General features: G+C 35.2%; 1 protein-coding gene across 2 annotated transcripts in view; it reads left to right on the forward strand.

The window, feature by feature from the left end:
* The window catches only part of LOC108693778, a 206,720-nt gene that overhangs the window by 52,961 nt on the left and 128,311 nt on the right, over window positions 1-25,448 (forward strand). The window contains exons 1-2 of one of the 2 annotated variants that reach the window (XM_018202915.1): window positions 14,604-14,636; window positions 15,316-15,460. The gene's annotated coding sequence lies outside the window, so the exon portion shown is untranslated. Of the gene's footprint in view, window positions 1-14,603; window positions 14,637-15,315; window positions 15,461-25,448 lie in introns of those variants that run through there. The other variant, XM_018202914.1, reaches the window with a different exon arrangement.

The following is a 25,448-nucleotide window of genomic DNA, read 5'->3' on the forward strand; positions in this document are numbered from 1 at the left end:
TAATGTTTCTATGGGGTTATGTTGACAGATGCCCAAGTTTATTGTATGACATCTATGATCTATTTATTTCGACCATCACTTACCGCTAAAGCCATCTATAGCCATCTACGGCGGAAGCAAAGTTGTACACCTAATATCTCAAAGATATTGAATTGAGATATGCACAGACTGAAGTATATTGAAACTACGTGTTCGCAAACAAAAAGATTGACTCGACAAGCTATCCTGAATAACGAGATGTTTCTCAAGTTCTAGAGACATCAATAGCTTCGTTCTCAGTTATCTTAATGCGATTGCGAGTTTCTTTCTTTGTATATGAATTGTGAGTTTCTCTCCTTGATTATAATCTTGTATATCATAATTCCAGATAGATCCGGCTACGTTCCAAAGAAAATTTGCATTCGATCAACATTTCCTTTTCGCGAAAAAAATTTATTTGACTTTCGACCTGATTTTTGTAATTTCTAATTTCTCGATTGGAAAAGAGAAAATTGCAGACATATAATAGTTGTTGCTGCACATACACTACTCTAATTCCATTATATGTAATTACAACAGGGATAAATCAATTTATTTTTGTTATATATTATTATAATTTTCATATATTTGAGGTTAATATATTTTAATGTTTCTCTGAAATATCTGTAACAAAATTGTTTTTAAACGAAGCATTCTTCTATCATATTGTATACTAAATTCATTTGTATTAGTTGGAAATTTTTCTTTAGAGAAATTATATTCAAATAGCAAAAGAAAAGCGGATAATATAGTCTACTTCTGACATTGCTTAGTACTATATATAATCAGGATCTCTCTTTATTAAAATGTCAGTGGGCGGGAATTGTCTTCCGGTTTCAGATATATATAAACAGCGACGTGACTTCGCCGCATGTCTAGAAAGAGAGTAACTTATAATCCGGTAGATTGGTTTCAGTCGTCGGTTCGCTCTGGCTAGGTTGGCTGGCAACCGTCCAGCTGAGGATTTCACTGGCAATCCTGTAACACCGTGAAGTACACGAGTTTTCATGACATATTTCTCTGTCTTTTCGTGTCTTATCATGTTATTGAAACAATGTATTTTCATATAAATCGAAAAAATAACTAGTTTATCTAATTATTGTGTTATAATTAATTTCGAATATATGAATTTTAATAATAATAAAAATTGAAACGTCAGTAAGAGAATAGTGTTGTTACAAACTAATTTGTTAAATTGTTATTGTTTAAATATTACGTTTAACAATTTAATCTTCGAGAGAGATGTTATATGCAGGAAGATAAGGAAAATGGAACAGGAAAAAGGAAATAATGTAAAACGATAAGGATAAAAGTAACGAAGGTGAGATCTGCACGTGTTTTAACGCGGTCGTTCGCGCGCGCACGCTTAATATCATTAATGAACTCCACCGCCGCTGAAATGGATCACCCCTGACCTTTTTCGTCCGTCGAGAGTCGACTACCCCTCTGTCGGTCAATTATATCCCGGTAGCCGCGGTAAAAAAGATTATATCTACACCGCGAACAACACGTGCGCTCTTTACCAAATTTGTTGTCAGCTGCATCGTCGCCAATTATTCCCGCCACACTCAGATGACGAAATTCGTACGAGCATACGAAATACGTCGAACGAATTTCATTTATGGTAATGATCTTATTAACGTTACAACGCTAAGCGATGCGCGAAACCACTTAATTACGTCTGGAACACTCGACTACTTTTCTCGTTGAAATGCTTCAAGATTGCAATAATCCGAATTACTCTCTTTATGAAATCTCGGTAAACTTGAATCTGCATGTGCAAAGATTGATTTTCAGCAATTTGCTAGGTGTGTCAAGGTCATCAATATGAAGACTTCAATTCGGATTTGCTGACGATTTTAATAATTTTTTTTTTATCTTAACCTTTTACAATCTCGTAAATCAAATGTTTTCTTATGAATAAAAAAAATGTTTATTGTGAAAGAATTTATGAAAATCTTAAGAATATAGTTTGTTGATTATAATTGTATGCAGATTCAAATCTTCGCTGAATTGCAATAAGTTATCGCAACGCATTATGTTAAATCCAACTCAACATAGAATTGCAAGTAATCAATAATTACAAATAGTGTTTTGCTAAGTTTTTCTTCGCGATTATTTTATATTATAAATTTGACGTTGGGAATATCTCAATTTTTATATTCGCAAAAATATTTGTCTTGCTTGATTACGTAAATTAAGAAGATTTCTTTAGTGAAATACAAACCATATTTGTATGTATCTTATATGTTTCGATTTGCAGATAATTTTTATTTTAATCTTTCTTTAAAGTCTTTCGATAAATTTAGATTATGTTAAAATGCTGAAAATCAGCGAATACGTTATACAATATTTATCAAACTGCTTAACTGTGAAACACAAATGTTTAAATATATCGAAATTCATCTCGTTGAAGAAGATGAAGCCAATGAAATTCTGTTCGTGTTACTCGTGTGTTACTGCCTTGTCGTATAGCGATACGATGCAGAGTCATGGGAACGAAATCTGCTTTTCGATCTTGTGAACGTATGAGAGTCACTCAGAACAATGAATTAGCACGAGGAGTGATCACACATGATGTGACGGCGCGACGATTGCGCGCATCTCCTCCGGCAATTAAAACATTAAAAGTACCGTCGATTTTGCTTGATCACGATTTTAAATCACACATACTATCCGCTTATCTTAATGAGAATCCGGATTGCGCGGCACTTCCTAAGCGTAGAGAAGCCCGTTGCGATCGCGAATCCAGAGAATTGTTATACCAATTGTTATATCAAACATAGAAATACATATAATATAATGTGATGGATTCTTGAGAAAGACGGAATCAAGCAAAAAGCCTGTTTTGAAAATAAAATTGAAAAAATGAAAATAAAATTGTAAACTCTCTCGATGTGCTCTGTATTTTTCATAAGAAACCTTCATTAGTACTCAATACCGCATATGCAAATTTCTCGCGAGTTTCTTTATCCATATTTATGAAGCGAGTTTTAACGAAACGCCACGGTCCTGATGATTGTTAAGGAAGAGAAGGGATTACTTAAAATCAGTGAATCATGATTTCGATTGAGATCTTGCGCATTCTTCGCACCGACGACCTTGACACACTGACAAACAACTGGGAATCGGCTCCTCTGCATTCAGGTCGAACGAGAGCAGATGTAACAATGACGCTTGTTAAGAGAGAAATGAGATCGTTCGCGGGTGAACGCGTCCGAATCAATTATACAAGCGATTGTCGCGTCTGTAATCTCGTTGCATTCGTTCGCCGGAAATTTGCGTCGAATTAAGCGCTCTCGAAAAAAAGATTGGCCGTGAGATAACTCATTTCTATCTGACGCCGGATTTGACGTCGAATGTTGATTGGAAATCATTGGGTAGATACGTGACTGAAATTAATTTTGTATCTATTCTCTTATCCCAGTTATCCACCCCTCCCCCCCTCCCATGTTATTTATGAAACGTTTTATAATTTTTGTTCCGTAAACTGTTGAGAAATAGTTTCACAGTACAACGAGTGACTATTTTTAAATTTATTTTAGATAGTTTAAATAACTATTAAGAATATTTACGATATATTTATTTTTTATAGATTTATAGAATAAATAAATAATATGTGATGCAACTCGGGATGCTACATATTATCATTTATACTTGTCATTTATAGGATTGACTGTTTCTGACTTTGAGTAATAATTTTGAGCGGTTTTATAGACTATCGTGTTAACATTGAAGAAGTATCGAGTGATCATTATTTCTATTTTTTAGATTAATTATATTTCTTGTGTAAAAGGAAGAAGTATTTTGAAATTTAAATGAAGTATTTTGACTTTTAATAATTTTTTATACTGATACAATATTTGGTTTTTCATCATTTTCTTTATTTTCATAGTAATTTATTCGCTTGGTTCTTTTAGTGTGTAAGAAACGTTTATATTTCTAGTGTTAAGTTTTCACATCATCTGCATCGATGCGCCAAATGATCTCTTTTTAATAACTCCGATAATTTGACAGATAGAAAGTTATATGGGTAACGATATGTGGCACGATGGCTGCTCAATGAAATCACAGGTGCATATTCGCCTACCACTTCCTAAATAGTTTCTTTTCCGACGGGCAAAGGATCGACTTGTTAATTTTATGCGCGTTCGTGCTACATAAAACGATGTTACACGAGCCACGTTTAATTTCTTTTTGCGTCATCGAATTTCTGAGAATCGAGATGTGTAAAAACGTAGTCGACTGGAATGTGTGTAGCGTTACAGCGTATAAAAAAGTATAAAAGAGAAATTAATTCGATTATTGATATTTTAATTTCGATATGCACACGTGTGACTGAGTGGATATTATCACTTTGTACATCGAGCTAATTTTAATTAATTTTAACAATAAGTTATTTCAATAAATTTATTTATTCACCGTTTAACGGGTGTATTTGCAGTCTGAGAAGGAATAGCGAATTGTGTGTGTGTGTGTGTGTGTGTCAGATACAGTTCCCGTTTAATATAAATTATTATTGCAATTCGATCGGAATTAAAGGAAACATGACTTGGCATACCATTTGAAAGTTCAAATTTGATTACGTAATTATTATTGAATGAAAGTATATTTAAAAAAGGATAAAAAAAGAAGTTAGTTTATTTAATTTAATCTATCTAAAGAGATAAAAGCCGGATGCTATTTTACATGTTCATTAACGCGACGGTACATTGCAAATTTACAGTGTGCAGAAAGTGACTACGATATATACATGTGTGATTGGTTTTACGTGTAAAAATAATATATTGCATACACACACACACACACACACACACACAAATAGATTTACATATTTAGACATTTAATATAGTATCGTATCGAAAATTAATCACATACATATTTTGTAGTCACTTTTTACACATTTGAATTTGCAGTGCAGATGTTACAGATATGTATATCCGATATCTGTATTCTGCTTCCGATACTTGTTATTAATTCAGGTGTTCTCCAAACGATACGTTCTTCAGGCTTCGTCATTCGATCAGATGTATCTTCGCATAAAATGTACGTGACCCTGACATCGCCTTTGGAGTCGAAGCGCGCCGCTCGGTATATCGTACGCTCTCGTTCACGAGCGTTTCGTCGTTGCGCATCACGTCATTTCGCAATCGCAATGAACTCCCCCGGCTGTCGGCGCGCAAGAGACATGATTTACGGTCACGATTAGAGGCACGATCATAACCGTAACGATTCGATGGCGTCGAGTGAATGTCCGAGACATCCGATGTCGGTCATCTGTTTTTGAATGTCAAGGAATTCTTTAATTCGAAATCTTCTTCAATTCGTAAATAGATTAAAGCAAAAAAAAAACGTAACAGGTTTTGATATAATCTCTTATTGACTTTTTTGTAATTTTTATACAGAACATTTAGAACCTGATTATTTTAACTTTAGATATGAATTTGAATTTTATTAGATTAATTTTTCAAATGTATGTTTATATACATATTATTGCTTTATATACTAGTTAAAAAAGACTAAGTATAAATACGAAATGTTTTTTAATGTTTTTTTTTATGTTTACTTGAATCGTATGAATAAACTATGTGTATAATATCTACTTACTCGTTTTTCTATTAATTTATATTATTAATAGATTATTAATTATTAAGTTACTTTGGTTAAATCAAATTAATATTAATCGGACTTAACATATATTGCATTTAAGTATAGCAGTAATTTAATTTGAATCTAGAAATTGTGTCGCTGGATCTTTGCAGGTACTTAATTTTTAACGAGTTAAATTTTAATAAATTGAAAGAGAGACTTTACGCGCGCGCGCGCGCGCGCGCACACACACACACACACACACACACACACAGAGAGTGTGTAGTTTATTTTTATCTATATACATAATATCTGAAATTAATCTGAAAATTAATCTCTTTTTTTTCCAAGATAATATTTAATCTAATCCTGGAAAGTTACTAAAGCGCATTATTTCAGTAGACAATAATGCATCATTAAAGCAAATTAAATTCTGATAATAACTGTCTCTCCGTAACGATTTTATTTTTCACCGAGAACGTTTAACCTTTTGTGTGATTTCTGTTATTATCAACGTAATGATGTCACGGCGGGAAGCAGAAGATACTCGTAATCATGATCTCTGTGTTCTCGCGCAAAGATCACTGATCCCGCAAAGTTTTCTCGCTTTCGCGTTGTCTCGATTCTCGAGCGAAAGCGACGTCCTATCTCTGGGAGGTGTAACAATTGTAAACGTGTGCGGTCGTTTAGCTTAAATGAGACATTCTTCTCGGCCTATTCGCGGAACAAAAGAGAAAGAGAAAAGAGTCGTTGTCGTCGTCGTGCATCATGACGTCGTTATGTACCCGCCGTTTTCTCTCGTGTTTTCGTCGCCGCGACTCACTACTCACTTCTCTTTGTCAGCACCCTCGCCGCTTTCTGCCCACGATCGGTCGACATAAATCCTGGACAAGGCGGAAAAAACGTCTGTTTCGGGCACGTCTGTTCGAGCATGGCGGGAGTCAGAAAGATGTGACAAAGAAAGAGTGAGAAAGAGAGAGAAAGAAAGAGAGCGAGGACGCCCGGTCGACGACGTTTGTTTCGCGGTCGTTGATATTTCGGTACTGTCTGTTCTTGATCTATCCTTATCTGTCTCTCGGTTTCTCTTTCTCGTATGCTATCTAGCTCTATCGTCCTTCTATCCATTCTGCTTCGCCCACGTTTCTCCGCACGATTTCGACGAAGTTCTTTTTTTCTTTTTGTGTGTGGACGCATGGTAGAGATACAGAGATCTGACGAGCATGAAAAAGAGAGAAGCAGAGAGAAACAGAGAAGGAGGGAATGACTATGGTTCTGGTTGACCATGAGTATCTCGCCGACTATAATCTTCAGGTAGATCCGGCGTAGTTACGTGAGTCATCTCTCTTTCTCTTGTTCGCTCTCGTCTCGTCTTTCATTCTCCTCTCACTCCTCTCATCTGTGCTTCTTCTCGCTTACGCGTTTCGTTCCGCTGGTTTCTTTCGGTCGTTCGTTGAACGTCATGGAAGCGTGTACGGTATCACTCTGTTGGTGGATGACGATTCCGCGCGACGTCAACGCTCTCGAAAAACTACCGCCTCTTAAATTCTTGTTTTGTCGTCCTTAAATTGTTGCGCTTCAGCCTTTAGCTGCGCAATGACATTTAGCGCAGACGCTAAACCCTTTATATGCTCTCGTAAACTTTGAAATTACTTCAACATCACATGTTTGACGAAGCGACGATTACAACAGAAGGTAACATTAACTTTTAATTAGTCACGAGGGTCATCCTAGTCATTTTGTTTAAGTAGTGAGTATTTTCGCGTATAATTAATTAAAGATTACTAAACAATTAAATTAGGATAATAATTGTTATTATACATCTTCGCGCAATCTATTTTATAGATATGTTTATTAGCGTCAAATTACGAATATTTTTCTAAAATGTCAATATTATTAAATTACTTATTAATTTAATTTAAGTGATATTACTACTCTATAGTTCTGTTAGGATTGCGTTTCAAGACTGAAAATTATATATTCGGCGCGCAGTTTGCAAGATTGAATAATGAATATGTATATAAATTTACACACTGAATTATTTAAGGACTAAAGCTTAAACCGTTTAAGGCTTTCCTTTTCTAATATTCATATATGGTTTTAGAAGTACTCTACTTTGTTTAAATACTGTTTTGTAGATACAGACAGGAAATTATATTCTTTTCATTGGTACAATAACCTTTTTATAAGAGCGCTTCATTAAATAAAATAATATATATATATAAAATATATATTTATAATATTCATAATATTTATAATATTCATTATAAATTTTTATTTTAACATTTGAATAAATATACTTGTCGAGTTAATTTTATTTACGAGAGCGCGAAAATTGACTGAACGAGAATTTTTCTTCGATTAATTACATCTGCTTACCTTACTCGTATCTCATTTTATCTAATACATAGTATCGTCTGTTGTATATATATCTGCTCATCATTTACATACAATGTGCCGGTTAAACTTAGTTTTAAAGTCACGTCGTTACGGAGTTTGTGGCGAGTCAGTTAAGATCGAGTCGTGGAACGATCCCTCTTTTTATGTCGTCTACCGCGTGGCGATAAAGCCGATATTAATGACGCTATTTGTTGTGGAATGGAGAAAAGATTCCGTTCATATGCGTCAATGTATGTATACGTAGATATATAGACATGCTGGTATATAAATATTTTCATATTAAGTCTTGGAAATATATTATAATTCTTATTATTTGATTAGAAAAATTGTTATCTAATTTACTAAAAAAATAAAAATAAAATAAAGCTAATAAATTATGAGCAGAATCAGGATTTTTGTCTATCATTTATGTAAAAAATGAAAACAAAATAAACGTATTTTAAAAACGTTCATTTTTATTACCATTCAATGTTCGAAATTATAAATGAATTTCTTTAACGAGCTTCTTTCTTCTTCTTTTGACTGAATCAATTTTATCAAATTGAATTAACAACTCCAGTCATTCGTCTATTAAATTCGCTTGATTATCTTTGGTATATTACTCAGAAGCTTTCCCGATGTATGCTGGGTTTAGTTGACTCATACAACAGAGGAGGACGTGTCGCAAACCGGAATTACATCGTGCGAGTCTTGAATCAATAGCAGGTCCACGCGCACAAACGGCGCGCTAGCCGCGTAATTTACGTGTGTATTGTATATCGCTTATATATGTTGTAAATGCTTGCGTATGCTTGTGTGTGTGTGGTGTGTGTGTGTGTGTGTGTGTGTGTGTGTGGTGTGTGTGTGTGTGTGTGTGTGTGTGTGTGTAAATGCTGACGATGTCGCCGGTTGTGGAGTTATCGGCCGACGATAACGATGGCCGATTATCTTTCGTCACATTACTGCGGTTATTTATGACGGTGTGTTATTATATACTCATTCTGCAGATCACTCTTTTCCTCTTACATATCACATATCGTATTTTATATTACATCTTGTATTTCCTTTGATGTGTTTGTTCGATTTTTGTTTATTTCATTTTTAATATCTTTCAATTGACTTATATTTTGTTTAACTTAATTTAATTTATTTGTGCATCAATTACAAAATAAAATAAAGCAGTGACTATAAAGTTAAGCGAGTAAAGTTAAGTGTACGGATGCACAAAATGGTTCTGTCCAGAGGTTGAAATAACATAAGTTTGATTGAAATAACAAATAATCGCATAAGTGATCGCTGCTTCTTTTTTTGATTTGTATCGGATTATTGATTTATCGAGGCGGCTCTACTTATTCTGCTCTACATATATGAAATTAGGTTGCGTAAATACCACAAAGATGCTTAGCTGTCCCTTTGAACTTGTGTTAATTCATATAACTTCGAGGTAAGAATAAAAAAGAATTGTGTGCCGGGAGCGATTGTGTACCGAATTATCGAGCGAATATTAGCTATCTTGTCTCGACGCGATCATCACATCCGTCGACTTTTACAATCTGCATGCTATCGGCTAAGTTTTGCATTCTGTTTAGGAACGGTTAGGTGTATATTTAGCGACATTTGTGGAACGGATGCTGGCGTTGGCTCTATGCCAGCTAGTACCGGCCTCGGGGATTATACAGCAGCAGCCGGTGCTCTTCGCCATCCCGTGCGTTTCCTCTCGCGCTAACCTCTTTTAACTGGCTCTGTTGTTAAAATGCTTTTCTCTCCCTCTCGGAACAGTCGGATCTCGAAAACACGTTCAGCCGCGTATGTTTTTTTTTGTGGTTCGCTCGCGATTATCACTGCGCACTGTTGTTTACGAGAAATAAATGCGTTCTATTATAGCAGGGCAATGCGGTAATTGTACCACGTTGCGTTAGCATTGTGGACGTATGTGTAATTCAATTAGAGATTATTTAATTTGTTTACATAGAGCGGCAGCGCACGACCTATTATCCATTCGCATTAGAAATATTCATTATGTGTTTACGTTCCGAAAACTTAGTTGTTTGTAGCATAATTACTGTATAATTCGACAATTATTGTTGAGGGAAAATTGAGTCATTAAAATGCGACGTGCTGGTTTGCCTGTGTCACCTTTTATTATCGATACATTTAGGTGGATTCCACACATAGACATTACAACTAGACATTACAACAATCGCATTAACGAGATGTTTTAATTCTACAATGTGAATTACCGAGGAATTTTCCTCGGTATTGCGCGAATAAATTCTTAACTGGTCATCATTCGTTACATAATCTCGGTGCGATAGCAATCTCGCCAAATCGATTTCCAATGTCGAGCAATGACCCTCACCTTCGGACGTCCCATCCATTTCCGTCGGAATCGACGTGGACTCACAACCGGACGACAATCGAAAGCGATACTACTCGGCGCCGAGTTCTGTCGCGACCTTGAACTGCTTGGAGATTACGAGGTCGCTGACCCGACAGCGGAATCGCTAGACGGTCGATCGCCTTCCTCCGTGAAATTACGCTCGTCGTATCTCGAACGAGTATGTCCCGTTGCCTGACAATTCATCTCTGCATTTTGATAACGAAGCGATTTCGTACATGGTAGCCTGGAGCGTGCTGGCGCGTTATATTAAAGTTCGTCAGGTACAAGGCCACATCGACCTCATCGAACTATACCCAGCGGAGCACTTTGATTTCATAATTTCTGGACATGCTGTGTTTTAGCACATTCAGTCCAGTATTGCCGATGGAATTTTCAAACTGGTTATTTGTGTTGCGTGTTCATGTGCATTACACTATTGACGGTATTCGCGATTCAAATTTGCTAAATTTGGTATGCACCGTCGAGAGAATGCGTTTGCGCTGTCGCGAGCCGCTCTCGCATTTCCATCAATTGGGATCGACTAACTGTAATTGAACGATGTATTTTATTTCCAATATCTCCGGGGCGTATCGTATTGGTCACTGTGTGCGTGCGCGCGCGCGCGTGAGAGAGAGAGAGAGAGAGAGAGAGAGAGAGAGAGAGAGAGAGAGAGAGAGAGAGAGTGCGCCTGACGTTTGTCGCGTAATCACGAACCAGTGGTTACTATTCCATTCCTCGCGATATTCTTTTTTTTTTTTTATGAAATATGTTTTTTATTTAGTGTCACGAGTCAACGTAAACATCGTTAAGGTTTACCTAGAAAATCTGGAATATTTCTATTCTAGATTATTTATTACTTTTGACTTATTTTTTACTTTTGAAAATCAGAAATTTTTAAGGAATTTTTAAGGAATTATTGTGACGGAAAATTTTTGGAATTTTTCTTTTAAATTTAAATTCTGTCTCTTTCTGAAAACATTGTTTCTTTAATCATTTTTCATTCATAATGCAAAATATTATTGACAATCAGTTAATAAATATGATACACATCCATATTCAAATGTATATATATATATATATATAGATATCTGGTATATATATTGTATATATATTAGAGAGTGATAACAGAAGACTCAGAATAGAATATTAAATTCATTGAATTATGTTGTAATGAACGTTCTTTTTATTATTTTATAGGTTTTGCTCCTTCCAATTGTAGAAAATGATAGATTTATCTTGGAATTATTTTCAACTAATTTTTAAATAGTTCGTGTTGCATTTTAATTTATTTCAAAGTTGCATAAAAAAATGTCTAATCTTTAGAAATAGTTAGATAGTTTTAAACAAAAATACCTTCAAAATACTGGGAATATCTTCAAAAATACCTTTAGAATACTTTTAGAATCCTTAGGGAATTTTTTAAAATGAGATTAGTAAACACACTCGTTCTCTATCTTTCCTAGCATGAACAACAAAAACAGAATGATACTTGTGTCGTTTTTGTTATTCATGCTAAGATTTGTGTCACTAATTAATGGAAAACACTCACAGATACGTGACATTTCGCGCGGCAAATTTAGCTGATGGTTATGAATTATCATTTCGGTCTCTTTGAAGTTTTGTGATTCAGCTTGTACGTTTCCTTCGTTCGTGTTCCGATAAAAGCGCGGCAGGTTCGAGCGCGTTGATTGTTATCCGACCGGAATCTCAGGCAACTTAAATCGCGTAATTTGCATTCGACGGACGGTACAACCCTTTTGCAGATTTCGCGAAGGAGTGTGGGTTGAGAAGGCGGCAGTACGGCCCCCGCCTTTCTCATAACCTCGATCGTAAATAACCGCCCGTAAAACCCCGTCCCAGTTTCGCGGCGGTGAAACGATGTCGGTGCGCGGCGTGCTCAGCTTTCCTTTCCGCCGAACGGATTCAGAGAGAAAGAGGAAGAGAGAAGGAGTGGAACAGAGAGAGGGGGAAGAAGAGAGAAGGAGAGAGAGAGAGAGAGAGAGAGAGAGAATTATTGTAATTATTCTCAGAGTATTCGATCTATCATGATTTAATCTTTTGATGCTCAGTGATCTCGAAGCAATATTTTTGAGCTCTCCTCTTGTAGGATTTTGTGTATATTTTTATTTGATAAACCTATTAGTGATCTATATCACAGAGAGTAGATATGTTAGCGATACTGATGTTTTTGTACTCGTTTAAACTGTTTACGTATATATACGTTAAATCTGTATTAGGGTGTACCCAAAAATCTGGGTACAGTCGATCAGCTTTGAAACTATACAGCTTTTATATGAAACATTTATTTAAAAAAAATGTTTTTGAGGAAAATGTTTCACACAAAAGGGTGTAAGGTTTCAACAATGCATCAAACGAGAATACTTTTGATTTGATTCTGAGTGTAAGAGGAGCTCTCAAAAGGTCAATTTTAATAATGCTAATGCCGGCGACATTTGAACTTTGTCAATTCATAAAATGCTCGAAAAATGCTTAACCAAAGGGAGTTTTATTACAGTGTTCTAAAAAGATCTCGACGTCAGCTATAATAATATTGAATAAAAGTAAATAGAAGTTCCTATTTAAAATTTTAAGGTTGACCTTGGGAATTCTTACACTCAAGGTTAAATAAGTATCTCCGTTTGCATTGTTGAAATTCTACAACTTTTATATGAAACATTTTTCTGAAAAATGTTTTGTTTATAAGATATTCTGTATCCAAATTTTTGGCTCATCTTGTACATATCGGTTTAGCTTCTTTTATATGCGAAAAATCGATTTCGATCCAATGTTACTTGAAGAGATATTCATTTCCGCATGATTGTACGCCGCGCCGTTTCTCGCTTTTTCGCAACTTAAACTCAATCGGAGGAAGAGAAGGCAGGCGCGGCGCGTAGATTCCGCATGAATAATTGAACGCGATTTTGCTGCCGTGAATGAAATCGAGGCGTGGCCGTCCCCGCCGGCCGGCCATACGGTCGATCGCGAGAATCGAGCCGCAATAAACGAGCTACTGCCAGAGGCGCGAGGAGAGCAATCCGCAAACTTTTCCTCTAAAACTGCGAATTGAGATTTGCGCGTGAAACTCGCACAGATAAATCGATTCAGAAACGCGTAAAGTGTATTGCGCAAAAATACAATAAGTCAAATGAATCATATACGTCTTAATTAATCTTCTTCTTTAAGAAATTTATAGCTCGTTTTCGAAATTTTTCAGAACAATAGAGCAAATAGAGTTCTCTGGCATTATGTCTCTAAAAAGTTTCAGAGAATTTTTCATGCACTTCAGAAAAAGTTCTGGCGATTAAATCCATTAAAAATAGATTTAATTTAATTAAGACACCTTGATTGGATATGAAAGGAGCAATGAAAAAAACTTAATTTTTTGATTAGATAATTTTGTTATTTTTAACTTCCACATATATTAATAAAATATATTAATATATTAATAAAATAATATATTAATCGATTTCTGCAGTTAGTTTCGAAGTAAATAATACCCAATATTAACATATGTTCGTTTAATAAATAATAAATTAAATTTGAGTCAAATTTAATACATTGTTTGAGTTAAATTGTTCAATTGTTACTTTTTTAGTAAATTATAATGACTCGAGTAGTAATAGTGGCGACCTATAATAATGATTAAAAATGATTCAAGTTGGATATATAATTTGATATCATGAATTGTATTATAATATATTGTATTTGTGTTCTATCAAATATCTGAATCAAATATTTGATTTAGATTAAGAAAGCTTTATAAATACGCGCGTGTATGAATATTGTATACCGGTGCACATAAGAAGCATCCAATCCACGTGCTGTTTCATATATTCCGGACAGGTACCGAGCACTTTTATTCCGCTATTCTCGCGGTTCATCTCCTGCGCTCATGAATTTCGAATACGGTGGATCAGTAACTGGGTGAAAACGGGAGGAGGAGGAAGAGGAGTGTGGAGCAGAGAAGATCGGGAGAGAAGATCGGGAGAAAGAGGAGAAAATAAAAAGGAAAAAGGCCTGAGGGGATCGCGTGTTGGCCGACCATTAAGCATTCCTCTTACTCGGTTATATATGCCACATATTAACACCGGGATTTTCACTTATATTGACTCCTTATTGCTTCATATTCCTTCCCCATGAGAAGGTGACACTGAATGAGTTTATCTTCCATCAACGGAATAGATTTCTTTCTCGTTTTACGATCGTTCACGACGTAACTTCGTAATAAATCGATGGACTTCTTCGTCGAGTGTAATCAAGAATCACATTCTTGGTGAGTATTCCTCGCTGTCTTTCTCGATAAAGAATGCACCTCAGGTCGTGTTGATTTTATTGTCAATTCACATCGGTGACGTTGTGAAAATTATGAAACTTATACAATGAGAAAAAAATTTTGAAAAAAAAAACAATCAGAAAATTCTGATTTGTCTATTTTTAATCAGAATTCCCATTAATACAATAAAAGATTTTTTTTCCTTCGTTTTTATTTAATGTGTTATAAAAATGAAACTAACTACTCTTTAAATTCTTTGAAATGGAATCTCACTCTAGCTGTAAAGAGTGAAAATTGAACTGATCTTGAAAAACTCAATTTTCAATTTTTAGAGTAACGTTTTACTTTTTAGAATAAAATTCACTGTAAAACTTTTCAGAGAATATACAAAACTCAAATAAAATGGCGAAATTACGTAGGTAAAATAGTTTTATATAAATTTATATATCAAGTAATTAGTAGAGATATAATAAAATTAAACGTTTTATGTGAATTTTTTGCACATTGCAAATAGCACATAGACGAAAATTTCGGTTGACCGATTAGTGTTTCGAAAGAAAACTTGAAAAATTTTTTTGTGCCTTATAACATTTTTCAACAATCCACTTCGCACGTGAATTATCCGGCTATGCTCGGAACGAGAACTTTCGTCTAAAAGTATACGTATCTTTATTTTCAGCCCGACGAACTCTGTCCCTCAGAGAGCCCCGTGAGTGAAAGGAAACGCGGAAACGGAGCTTCCCTCTGGCAATTACCGAGACGATTTTTCACGTCGCACGGAAAGCAGAGCTTGGGGATAAGGATCGACGAATGGGAATTTATACGTGAGTAAACATACATATCGCGTAAATACTGACGAACAATAAAAAATGATATATCGATATTATCAGCTGTGTATGAATATGTCGAAAAGTCATATAAATTGTATATATTCTCTAAATCTTTTGAAGTGAAAATTGAGCTAGTTTTGAAAAAAGAGTAAAAACTATTCACTCTTGAACAAGAGTGGCAGAGTTTTACTCTTTTGGAATAAGATTTTATTCTTTTGGAGTTAGATTCATTCCAAAGGAATCGCTTCTTTTTTTTTTTGGAAAGAGACTTCATCCTTAGAGTGACTTTCATTTCAAAAGAGTGAAATCTTACTTCAAAAAAAAAAAAAATCTCATTTTTCTCTTCTATAAAGAGTGAAAATCTGGCACTCTTGTTCAAGAATGAAAATATTTTTACTCTTTTTTTCAAGACTCAATTTTCAGTCTTTTGAAGTGTGTGAGATTTCATTCTAAAAGATTTAGAGAATATGGTGATTGTTATATGCGATTCTATAATAATCTTTTTATAAATATTTTTTTTTTATATTAAACATTAACGCGTTTTTTTTTTTAAATATGCAGTTGTTTATGAATTGAGAATTTCATGCCTTTAACTCGATGAATTATTAGTTTTTGCTTTAGATTGAAACATGAAGAGATTTATTTGCATATTCTATTCGCTGTGTCGCGTTATAGCGATACATGGCGATTAATTCCCGTTTAACAACGATAATGGGGTCGTCGTTGATTCATTTTGTCGTGCGGTATTATAAGTGTTCGAGCTCGAGTGGTGCTAAAAAATAGTGCGCTTAACGCAATTAGGCTTGTCTCGCGCAGAGCCAATGACCTTGTTACCGATTGAATGCAATCAGACGGCTCTGCGACTGTGCGAATGGCATGATTTGCAGTTTGTGCAAACGTTTAACACTTTTGTATAATTTCATTAATAATTCGTTCTTTCGTATGATCTGTATATCGCGATATGTAAATTGATTTGACTTATTGTTAGCATTGAATTGCAAAACGGTAGCAAAAGTTTGAAAAATCGAACATTGTAATCGATAATTTTTATATCATACTTAATTATTACAAAATAATTGAAAACATCATTATTTTTGAATGTTTACAAATAAGTTAACTCTCAGAATAAGGAAACAAATAAAATACTGTAGTATACAATCATGACACACAATACATTATTTTTCTTATATTTCTCTCTTCAAAAATAATGAATATTTTTCTGCTTTTGCGACTATGTGTTCAATTTTAATATTTAAAAAAATTATCGCAATATTTTGCAAATATTGAGGCATTAAGCCTATTGAGGCATTTATCCCAAATATCAGAGTTCACAATTACGGAACGTTGACATTTTCAAATATCACTAAAAAAAAAAAGAAAAAAAAGAATTTCTACTCAAAGCTCAATCACATTGCTATGCTAATGCCAGTCGTTGAAGAGTTATATGTGATATTATATAAGTTGTAGTATGTGTGAATATATACGAGGTAATAATTGTTTAGTTGCTGGAACTAAATAAAAGTCTTTTTTTTAAAGAGTGAACATAATGAAAGAAGAAATACTGTATTATAAAAAAAATTATTTTTATTAACATATTAGTATACAATATTTAAAACATACATATATGTATAAACTTGTAGCAATAAATACAAAAAATGGCTACTTTGGTTATTATAGTGATACATATTTTCGGAATGATGATCATTTAATAATAACTGAGGATTATTGAAAAAAAAAATCACAAAATATAATTAGCCATGCAATCAAATTTTTAATGTTTATATAATATTTATTTTTATAGATTTATAAATATATTTTTTGGTAATTAAAATAATAGATTTTTTGCAGAGTGATGTTTCATTAATCTCATTTTGTTTATTTATTATTATAAACTAATAAGAATAATGGCTATTTAATAATCTCTTAATTGTACCACCTCGTACAATTTATAAACTAATTTTTTATCCAATTTTATGATGATGTGCGCAAAGTATGTTTAATATCTGTCTGAAAAACTTTTGAATTTCACATGACTAGTGGAAAATGGAAAACAACATAAAAACTTTTTAGAGAAAAGCCGAAACTCTATTAATTACTGAAATTTTGAAAATGGGATGACAACTTTACAAAAGTAAACAACATAATGCGGTTACAAACATATATATCCATGCTTGCCATGTATGCGAGTAGTTTTTGAGAAAATCCAACAATAGATGTTCCGTATTCCAGAAACTTTCCCAGTTAATATGTAAACTCTTTAAAATTTTTTATCACAACAAGTTTATGTGTGCGTGTGTATATGAATAATACGTAAATTTCCTGATAGTGGTCATTCAACGATGAAATACATGATTTTGACGAACTTTGGAAACGCGATTGAACTTCAACTTTTGAACTTAATATCGTATTGAAATTAAAAATCGAAGCATTAATCTGTCGTTGGTTAGTAGCATCGTTTTTCTATCCGTTTCAGTAGATTAATGCCTATTAGTATCGTTTATTAACATTGCAATTCCGTTCGTCGTTCTCATGCATTGCGTTATTATATGTAATTGACAGGTGAACTGATTAATCGTATTGCAACCGCAGTCCGATTAATAATAAAAGCGAACTCGCGTTGTGACCAAAATTAAATGAAACTCATTAATTTGTTTTACATTTTCGCGTTGTATTTATGATGCATGATCGACAATCGTCCGAGTGAATTCCAGATATCGAGAGGAATGATGAACGGGAGGTAGTGCGTGCACGTTGATGCGCGAGACAGAAACCGAATAATATAAATAATAAAATCCATATGTCTCAGTTACTCACAAGTCAGGAGAACCGGACGAGTCGTAATGATTGTATCGAACTAGCTTATACCTCTGTCAAGCTAGCAATACTAAAATGAGCAGAATGTAGCTTATGATGGGGGAAATGAACACGAACGATTTCGAGAGACTACATTGAACTTTAATTATTCCTCACATTCTCGTGCAGACATGAGCATTAAAAAGGACACAATGTGCACATTATGCGAAAGTACTCACGATCAGATGCTGATGTCTGAGGTTTTACAATCAGATGATGTTTACGTTTCACTGCTAGTTTTCGGTCCCTGTCTCGTTTACAAAGAGACGGAAGCAAAATCAAGAAGAATAGGAATGGAAGAGTGAAAAGTTGTAAAAGGAAGGATTGTAAAGTGTCAGGCGTAAAAGTTTCGGACAAAGCTGTTCTTTATAATATTTCTCTATATTTTTCTCTATATAATTTCTCTATATATTTCTCTACATATTTTTTTCCAAAAAATAATATTTATTTATTTACTTTCGGAAGAGAAAAAGAAAAATGGAAAAATTATTTGTTTATACATTCATATATATTGATATTATGTATCTTCTTTTAAATAATATCTGCAAGTTTTCAATATTACTATCATTATTCGATTCGCTCAATTATTTCTTACCGTTACTTCTATTTGTTACTCCTAATAGATAATTAATAGATAATTATAAATTTTAAGTATTCTGTTCTTCGTGTAAAAACAATCGTTTTAGTAAATACTTTATTATCTTATTCCAAGTATTTCGTAGAGTTGGTAAAAATTTATATATAACGTCGCGAAGAATTTGTATTTGGCCACGTTCGCGAGTGATTCTTATTCAAAAGCTTTTCAGACTCTTTGTCGACCGTTTTCGTATCGGCAACGTTCTCGGTCCTTTCAATATCGTGAACAAAAAAAAAAGAAAAAAAGTGCCGTACCGCCACCGAACTTGCTCGTCCTGACGCGCAACACCTGTTGAATCATTAGCCCGTCTGCGAGCTTAACGAGAACGGCAGGTAAGTCAGTGAATGACACGGTCGTGTAGTGCGCGTTTACGAGCTGTCTAATTGGCACGCACTGGCTTTTAAAAGTGTTGTCGTCATCGTGGTTGTGATGTATGGTCGTCCGTTCCGCTTATGATTGACGTTCGTAGAATAACGGAAATATGCTACAAGGTAATCATTAACCGAATCTAATCGTAATAAAAATGTCTAGCTTGCAATGGAAGCTGCTAAAGACATTTTAAACATCTTAAAGATTTGTATGTAAGGATCGTCACAAAAAAAATAACATAAGCTGCATAACCACAGCATAAAGCTGCTGGACCAATGAGTATCTTATGTAAATCGATATGGCGTTTTTATATTGGATGTTCATTGGTCCAGCGGCTTTATGCTGTGATTATGCAACTCGTGTCATTTCGTGTGTGATGGCCCTAACTCTGTTTATTCAAAAGTGACAGATGAAGTCGCATCTTTGATCATGAAATGATATGTTCAAATATAAGTCTCTTGAGTAATCACTGCGGCTATTAGATCGTGACGTCATAAGCGAGAAATGACACGTTGAAGTTTCTTGCATGCTGTTTGTAAATAAAAAGAATTTAGGTAAAAAAATAACGAGACGAGTTTTAAAACATTTGTAAAATAGACTGAAGCTATCTTCACCTCTCTGACAGTCAGTAATTAGTTGTAAAAGGCACTTAAAGTGAAAATAGGTTATGCATATATTATAAGTAGTAAGCGCTGATGAACGAACTTCACGTTTTTTACAATTGTTTTAAAGCGACTCATTATTTTGTTTCACTCAAATTCTCTTTATTTAGAAATGGCATGTAAAAAATTTCAGTGTATCTATATATTCCTCGTGTATGACGTTACGATCCCATATGACCGCGGTGACTACTCATGAGTCTTAAAGAGTTCATCGGTTTTTTAAAAATAACATCCATAATAAACTATTGAAAACTTGTCCAAGCGTGACATATTTATTATGCAAAAGAAAAGCTTATTTTTGATAGATTTATTATTGCAGTTTAGTTTTTTACTCGGCTACACATACTAATTTTAGGTATCGTTATATGTGGTCATCCCTCTTTACTCTTTCTTACCCTCTTTCTAGCAAGCAGCGTGTGAGAAACTTGACTGTTTCGATTCTCCTAACAATTTCCGAGATAGTTGGGGAAGTTTGGGCAAATGTTACGATCAAACAGTGGCGAGAACGTCACAGAACGTCGAATAAACTGTTGAATCGCCACCCGTATAGAATCAGTTTAAATCAACCGTTAGTATCTTCACAGCATCTTACAATTCCGTTTGTCTTATTCGTGCCTTTTTGCTAGTTACCTGGTCGTTCTCCGACTCGTCGACAATTTGCCCGACTTTAACTAAGAAAGTTCGATGTTTACTTCGTTCCGCTGGGCACTGCTTTCACTAACGCGGTTTTGTTTATCTTCTTTACCTTTTCCATTTGTATTCTTCATTCAAATTCAATGTAATTAAACACAAATGATTATTAATTCAATTACTATCTCTAAGAAATTAAAGAAGGTATACATGATACGCACAATGATGATTACAACAATCCATATTTGATATTAATGATCGGTATATTACACATCGTTCATCAGACACAGATAATTCTCTGATAGATATTATACGATTTGCGCTATGATGACTATCAATTTCATGTTAACAATTCAGCAACAAATCTATTAGCAGTAAATTATGTTAAACGCATGTCGATAATGACGTAACAAGATGAATCGTGGCAGTAATGATTATTATCTTTGGATTGACATTTGGCCGATAATTGAAAAGCGAAGAGAGGAGATTTCACGTAAACTCCATTATGCCTACTGCTCTTAACGACCGACACGTTTTCTTTGCTGTGGCGCGATAAATCGTGTCGTATTCGATCGCGTTCGCGCTCGTCTGCTCTTCTTTGCCCTCGTTAAAAGGTTTACCGTCTCTCTTCGCTTCTCTTTTACCTCGTACGTTTGCCTTTTGAACGTCGCCCGGTGATTTAAACGGCATGGAGGTGGACCGGAGCGCGCATTACGCTTGTCGCAATAGTAATTGCTGAGCGCGCTTTATAAAGGACCAAGCAGCTACGCCGCTTTTCCTCCCTTTTCTCTCCCTCATTCTGTCTCTTTCTTGCTTTTCACGGTTCGCGTACGTTGGCGAACGGGCAGTCGAAAGAGAAAGAGAAGGAGAGGAAGGGGTGGGGGGGGGAGGGGGAGAGAGAGAGAGAGAGAGAGAGAGAGAGAGAGAGAGAGAGAGAGAGAGAGAGAGACAGCGCTGCTGCTCGGTGCTGCTCATTATACGGTACGAGGGTGTCCGCCATGTATTCTCGTTCTGTCCGCGCACATGTACAATGCACTGTAATAACGCCATCCAAAAGTCAGCTCTATTTCGCGGAAATAGAAGGAATTCGCCGCTCCGCTCTCAGCATTAAGTCTTCCGGACTTAAACGAAAACGTGACGTGCACGTAACTTTTAGCGTCCGTATTATCCGTATTACGTCGTACGATCGCGCGAGATTGCAATTTCTTGGGTGATTGCAGCGCGATATATTTCATTTTCTTTATTATTTAACTGTCGATATCTTCCATCTTGCTGGTGAAGGTAAAATGGGACGTGCCGTTTCTGTTGCTTCGCGTCCTCCGGTATCCATAGACGGAGGGACAATTTACACGTCGTCTATAAAAAGAGATCTCTTGCTTCTCGGTGTCGCGTCGTGTGTAAATGTTTCGCGTTTAAAGCGAGCAAATTCTCGTCCTAGGGGTAAAACGATCATCAACAGGGCGACGTCGAATGAAAGAGGGAGGAACGTGCGTGCGTGCGTGCGTGCGTGCGTGCGGGCGTGCGCGTCTCTCGCATGTGCGATGCGTCATTTTGGTTGAAACTGGTACCACGCGGGAGGAGATGCATGCACGGGGTGAATGCACTTGCGCGCGCGCGCGCGAAATGGAGAGAACGAGAAAGGGGCAGAAAGAGAGAGCGCAGTGACTGCGATGAGGATAGCGAGTGAAGCGAGAGAGAAATAAACGGGACAGAGGAGGCAGACAGCGAGAGAGCGAGAGAGTGTGCGAGAAATTGTAAAAGTGAGACGACCGACCATCGATCCGGACTGCACTTCCCCAGACTGCACCCTAACCGCCAAAACAGAGTAGCGTATGGTCGTTGAACGCTTCTTCATCCTCATCACAGTCCCAACTGAGTTATCCTATCTTATCTCTTTAGCTCCGATTACGTTGACAGCGCGAACGTTAAATAAATCAAACTTTCTTTGTCGGATGATAGCTATACCTATCGAGTATCGAGTTATCGAAATTCGTAAAGAAGTTATCAGTAGAGACGGGAAAATATTTTCTTACAGATCTGTAAGGTATAGTTAAGTATATGTAATATTTTTTGACAAGTTTTGTGTGTGTGTGTGTGTGTGTGTGTGTGTGTGTGTGTGTGTGTGTGTGTGGAATTATATTATTATATTATTGCTGTCACTTGTTCGGTAAACGAAAATGCCAACAAATATCGTTAACACAAAATAACGTAATATGTACAGAAGTTGTTTTGTAATTTACGGCACAGTTACCCGAATGCCGATCGAGTTTACAATGGCCAGAATTGATATTGGTGTTGATTGGGACTTCTGACTCCCGCGGGAGACAATAATACGCTTTAAGTTTACCATGATATTATTCACAGTTAGAGAATGGTGTCGATTGGAATTTAGAAGCAATCGGCCAATAGGGACATGGAATCGAGGGAGTTGTTAGAGGTTCAGGAATTCAAGGATTCAGAATGACAATATATAAGTCTAGTGTTTTCTAGAAAACGCTGTGATTATATTGTTACTGTTTAGTTGAAAATGAAACACTTTATTTAATGTTTACAGTAAAGTGTAATTATTTGGAAGATTAGATATTGCGTTTGATTATTAAAAGTCTGAGAAGTTATCTATAATAAGTTGACACTGTGAAAACGAAACCGAGATATGTATTTCTGTCATCTATTTCGACGAATAATTTATATTTGTTACATTGATCGATGCGACAACTGACAATAAGATTACAAACAAAATGGCTTAGTGAATTATAATTGATTAACTAAAATTGACTTTTTCCTAACAATAAAATATTGCTTTAAATTTTTAATAAAGTATAATTGTTTTGAGCGAAAACAAATTGAACAAAATTTTGTGAGAACTTGTTCGATTCAATATCTGTTGTTATTATTTATTAGACCATAACAGATAATGAACAAAATAGAATAAGATAGAATATAATACATAATACAATGAAATATAATAGAAAAAAAAAAATGTTTTTTGCTTTTGATTTTATTAGTTATTTAGTATTTACTGGAAATATTTATCTTTCTTAAAATCAGGATCACACAAATTTACGTCCTGGTATATGAAAATGAGATTATCACGCAGCAATGAAAGTATCATACGTGTGAGGCATCGCAATTTACGAATAGGATAAAGCGCGAACGATTGGACGGAGAACACGGTGCAATGATTAACGGTAACAGCTGCATTTATGGATGGTGGAAACGTGGTGGATACACTTTTTGCATTTATTCCGCGATCGCGAGCAGGTCCCATTTTATTTATTTCGCGAGATATGCAGCGCCCAGTTTCGCTGCCGCGCAAGTTTGTCTGCTAAGCTCGTTGAATCGAATTGAAAAAGTTCCGATATATTTCCCGGTTTTGTTGATGGAGAAATATTGAGATACACATACCATGCGTACGGAGCGCGCCTTGTCGCGTTGTGCCGCGCGGAGAATAAATCGTCGCGATTGAATATATATTTCTTGTCGGATCTCTTCGGACGACTAGATGCATAAAACGGATATGTGATGATAGTCGTCGAGAATTCGTTCTTGTATTATTTCACATCTTTCGAACCTGTGTATTATAGTGTCACTTCTTTAATCTCATATTATAATCTTGAAGACATCTCTCGATGTCTTCAAAATATCGTTGTAAATATCGTTTTAAAAATATCGTTTTAACAACAAGTTGTCATGATTGATTTAAAACGATAATATATGAATTTTATATAGATATTTATTTACATATTGATATGTGTTTTTTTATAGCTATACTTTTGATATAATATTTGAAATTTTTTCTTATAAGACGACAATTTTTGAAATTCAACTTTGTGAAAAATTGAGATTAATATCATATATTATATTCTTCTTTCAAAGTAATTAGCAAGTGAGTCGATTCTCGATGTTCGAGAGCTTGGCATAATAATTAAATCTGCTTGATCATTACTTGGTATATACTTGGAGGCCCGGTGAGCTTTGAGCTCGTAAAGTCCATGAACTGTCGAACGCGAACCAATTACCGCAACTAATTAGCCATTTGGGCTTCGGGAGCTTTAGACTTCGCTAAGTGAGCGCGACTATTGCACGAATGGGAATGGAAACGGACGAGAGAAGGAGGGACGAAGTAAAGAGAGACAAAGCTCCGCATTATAGACTTGTAGACTTTAGGTTATTCACGAGGCCTTTCTTGCGATTTAATCCTATTGTTGCGCGTCACCTTAAATTATGCTTTCGTAAACGGTAACGATTTGCCTTCTGCATTATTTTTGTATCCATATACTATACACATGGGTATTTGCTTTTACAGCACTATTTTATAATCTCTCTCGTTACCATGTCCTGACGAGAGCATCGAAACTTTTTATTGCGCCGCGCAGTCGAGAACAGGATCGCGACGACTAATTAATATCCATGGAAGACCAAGCGAAGGAGCAGCTCGTCTAGGAGGTGTCTGGCGCGCAAGGAAGTCCATTGTGGGATTAAATGAGAGCATCTAAATCGAGGGTCCGAAATGACGATGTCACTGTTGACTTAATGCTGCAAATAGGCAGCCTGATCGATGATTGTGTGTTCTCGCGTGAATCGCCGTGATCTGTTCTTTGTGCGAAGCATCTTGAACGAAAACTACTTTACCGCGCAAGTAAATATTCGAAATGATTGTTTTAACCGTCATATGTGTACATTATTTTTAATTTTAATTAATTAATGTATCATAAGTATATTTAAATAATATATTCTCAAGTAAAAACACTGTAAAAAAATAAAATGTTAATTTAAAGACATAGTAAACTTTCCGAGACTGATTCAAAAATATTAAAATTAACATTTTATT

Source organism: Atta colombica, unplaced genomic scaffold (assembly GCF_001594045.1).
Source record: "Atta colombica isolate Treedump-2 unplaced genomic scaffold, Acol1.0 scaffold97, whole genome shotgun sequence".
Taxonomy (NCBI): domain Eukaryota; kingdom Metazoa; phylum Arthropoda; class Insecta; order Hymenoptera; family Formicidae; genus Atta; species Atta colombica.